Here is a 4,305-nt window from a genome sequence, read left to right on the forward strand (position 1 = left end):
AAGGGGGGTGGGGTAGGTGTGTGGGTTGTGTGAAGAAGGGGGCGGGTGGGTGTGTGGGTTGTGTGGACAAGGGGGGGTGGGGTGGGTGTGTGGATTGTGTGAAGAAGGGGGGTGGGGTAGGTGTGTGAGTTGTGTGGAGATGGAGGGTCGGAGGGTGTGTGGGTTGGGTGAAGAAGGGGGGTGGAGTGGGTGTGTGGGTTGTGTGGAAAAGGGGGGTGGGAGGTGGGTGTGTGGGTTGTGTGGAGAAGGAGGGTGTGAGGGTGTGTGGGTTGTGTGAAGAAGGGGGGTGGGAGGGTGTGTGGGTTGTGTGGAGAAGGAGGGTGGGAGGGTGTGTGGGTTGTGTGAAGAAGGGGGGGATGGGTGTGTGGGTTGTGTGAAGAAGGGGGGGGATGGGTGTGTGGGTTGTGTGAAGAAGGGGGGTATGGGTGTGTGGGTTGTGTGAAGAAGGGGGGGGATGGGTGTGTGGGTTGTGTGAAGAAGGGGGGTGGGAGGGTGTGTGGGTTGTGTGGAGAAGGAGGGTGGGAGGGTGTGTGGGTTGTGTGAAGAAGGGGGGATGGGTGTGTGGTTTGTGTGGAGAAGGGGGGGATGGGTGTATGGGTTGTGTGAAGAAGGGGGGGGGGATGGGTGTATGGGTTGTGTGAAGAAGGGGGGGGATGGGTGTGTGGTTTGTGTGGAGAAGGGGGGGGATGGGTGTATGGGTTGTGTGAAGAAGGGGGGGGGATGGGTGTGTGGGTTGTGTGGAGAAGGGGGGTGGATGGGTGTGTGGGTTGTGTGGAGAAGGGGGGTGGATAGTTGTGTGGAGAAGGGGGATGGGTGTGTGGAGAAGGGGGGTGGGTGTGTGGATTGTAGAAAGAGGTGGCTCCGTCCGTCGCTCCCCACAGGCAATACCAGTCTGCCGTCCCTGCTAACGAGTTCATGTAATAAACAGGGGGGCGGCAACCGAAACCACAGAATCTCCAGGGGGAGTGGGTGGGTGAGGAGGGAGAAGGGGAGGGAAAGACAATGGCTTTACATCAGGCAAGTGCATAGCGGAATTAGAAGGGGGAAAAAAGTTGTGTGACTTTCAGATTTGTGAGATTACGACTCGGGGGTTTTTAAAGACCAGTGCTGATGGCAGATGCTTTTAAAACTAAGAACATAAATGCCGCGAACATAATCATTCATAATATTATTGTCAATACTATGAAAGCGACGAGCAACCGTCTTCATTAATTAACAATGGAGGATCTCTGTAGTGGCCTGTGAATTAGTAGTAGATAACTTTGTGAGACGCAAGTCCGCAGTGGCTAGATATGGACACCAGTGAGGATTATTTGTATTTGTATTTGTACTCCTTTTTATCACAACAGATTTCTCTGTGTGAAATTCGGGCTGCTCTTCCCAGGGAGAGCTTCAGTTTCAGTTTCAGTAGCTCAAGGAGGCGTCACTGCGTTCGGACAAATCCATATACGCTACACCACATCTGCCAAGCAGATGCCTGACCAGCAGCGTAACCCAACGCGCTTAGTCAGGCCTTGAGAAAGGAATGCCAACAGCACCCGGTGTTCCCAGGCGGTCACCCATCCAAGTACTAACCGGGCCCGTCGTTGCTTAACTTCGGTGATCGGACGAGAACCGGTGTTTTCAACGTGGTATGGCCGTTGGCGAGGGCGCGTCGCTACACTACAGCGCCACCCTTTCTTTTTGTTATTTTTTCCTGCGTGCAGTTTTATTTGTTTTTCCTATCGAAGTGGATTTTTCTACAGAATTTTGCCAGGAACAACTCTTTTGTTGTCGTGGGTTCTTTTACGTGCGCTAAGTGCATGCTGCACACAGGACCTCGGTTTATCGTCTCATCCGAATGACTACCGTCCAGACCACCACTCAAGGTCTAGTGGAAGGGGAGAAAATATCGGCGGCTGAGCCGTGATTCGAACCAGCGTGCTCAGATTCTCTCGCTTCCTAGGCGGACGCGTTACCTCTAGGCCATCACTCCACAATATATGTCGATACTGGCCGATATTTGACCGCGGTCCATGAAAGCAAATCAGAACCAGCGTTACAGCTGGTGTGATTGGAAAAGGGTCTGGCGACAACGGTATCTCTCCGCTGTCTAAATTCGCCAGAACACTGTGACATCGTAGTTCATTCCCATTAGAGGGCGTCACCTCACAATCATGGTTCGAAATAGTCAGATCTCCGGGCAGTCACCGATGGGTGTGTTACAGAACTGATGTCAGTCTGTCGCTGGTCCACAGCAGGCCTGTGATAATACTATCCCGTGACCAGGAACCAGTGCAGATCTGACGTCTGATGAACACCATTCAGCTTCCATTGAACAGGTCAGTTAGGTGCGTATGAGCACGCGCGCTCGCGCGTGTACACACACACACACACACACACACACACACACACACACACACACACACATACACATTACTGAATCAAGCGTGGGTAACGATATGTGCCTGTACGTACAAGCGTAAGTGGGCGCGCGCACGCGCGTGAGTGTGTGTGTGTGTGTATGTGTGTGTGTGTGTGTGTGGGGGGGGGGGGTATGTGTGTGATTATATACATGAGCGTGCATGCGCGCTCGTTCGAACTTAACTGACCTGTTGGGTGCAAAGTGCGGAGAGCCCCATGTTTCAGCTAGATACTTTAGTGTGCCGTATAGGACTCCTGTAAGACTTGGTTCATGGTGATAAGATAAGATAAGATAAGAATAACTTTATTATCTCCAACTGGAGAAATTTCGTCAGGTGCATTATCACAACATAGACAAGTAAACAACATGGGGACCATAACTGTAAAAGCCAACAACAGCCCCTACAAATATTACGAAGATACAAATGTAAAAAAAAAAAAAATCACATACATCGTTTCATACATATATCCACACACTGCAGGTAATAACTAGTATTCTTAATATAAAAAACAGAAAGAATTAAGAAACATTATTTGAATATAATTATAAACATAGCCTACTATACTGCACATTGATTATAATAGACAGATAAGATAAGAATAAAGATGACATTGTCATCCGTCCTTATCGCAGCTTTTTTCTTTTGCCTGCTGATCGAAGGCTATGTTTGCCAAGCAACAGAGAGAGAGAGAGAGAGATAGGGAGAGAGACAAGACACATTCCTTATTATCGATGATAATAGATAAGCACTGGCGCTTTTTTTTTTTTTTTTCATCCAGTCCCCGCCCTGAAACAGGGTCCACACTACACAATACTACATTATATATGTCATTGCATGCACTACACAATGCTACTTAAAGTCATAGAATGCGAATACTATACTGCATAAAGGCATAAGCATGATAAAAAAAATAAGACACTCACACACACACACACACACACACACACACACACACGCACACACAGAGAGTGACAGAGAGAGTCAGACAGAGAGACAGACAGAAAGACAGAGAGAGAGAGAGAGAGAGAGGAGAGGGAGAGACAGGGAGAGAGAGAGATAGAGAGGGATATATAATTATGTATATACAGTTAGATAGATAGATTCAAGATTCAAGATTCAAAAACTTTATTACTCAAGGATAAAGATTTTAGGCATCGCCCAGTCTTCCAATCTGTCCTTGTGACAACAATAACAATAACAACATTAACGATAACGACAAAAAAAAAAAAAAAAAAAAAGAATGAGAGAGACAGGGAGATATGGAGACGGAGAGGAGAGAGATAAGGGGGCGGGGAAGGGGGAGAGGGAGGAGAGACAGAGAGGAAGATTGAGAGAGAGAGACAGAGAGTGGGAGGGAAGAGTGAGGGGGTATACATGTATCAGTTTCAGTTTCAGTAGCTCAAGGAGGCGTCACTGCGTTCGGACAAATCCATATACGCTACACCACATGTGCCAAGCAGAGGCCTGACCAGCGGCGTAGCCCAACGCGCTTAGTCAGGCCTTGAGAAAAAAAAAGAAAAAAAAAGAAAAAAAAGGAAAAAAAAGGTGAATAAATAATAGATAAGCGTACATAAATAAGTAAATAAATACATAAATAGATAAATATATAAATAATAATTATAATATGAAAAAAAGGTAATAATAATAAATATATATACATACATGTATATACATGTATAACAAGATAAACTGAAATATTTTAACGCCAACAGAAATACAAAACAAATCGACATAGTGCTTTCTCAACCACTCAGTCAATTTTAATCCACGAAAATATACAATGACTGGAAACACATAAGCCACATCCTGACAACTCAACGAAATGGAACTGGAGAGAGAGAGGGGGGGGGGGAGAGAGAAAGAAGAGAGAGAGAGAGAGGGAGAGAGAGAGAGAGAGTGA

At 46.9% G+C, this 4,305-nt stretch overlaps 1 non-coding gene across 1 annotated transcript; it reads right to left on the bottom strand.

Moving 5' to 3' along the window:
- Positions 1–1,526: 1,526 nt before the first annotated feature.
- LOC143295542 (5S ribosomal RNA) lies at positions 1,527–1,645 on the bottom strand. Its single transcript, XR_013057032.1, has one exon. It is a non-coding gene; the product is annotated as a 5S ribosomal RNA (ribosomal RNA).
- Positions 1,646–4,305: the final 2,660 nt, after the last annotated feature.

This window comes from Babylonia areolata, chromosome 20 (genome assembly GCF_041734735.1).
Source record: "Babylonia areolata isolate BAREFJ2019XMU chromosome 20, ASM4173473v1, whole genome shotgun sequence".
Taxonomy (NCBI): Eukaryota; Metazoa; Mollusca; class Gastropoda; order Neogastropoda; family Buccinidae; genus Babylonia; species Babylonia areolata.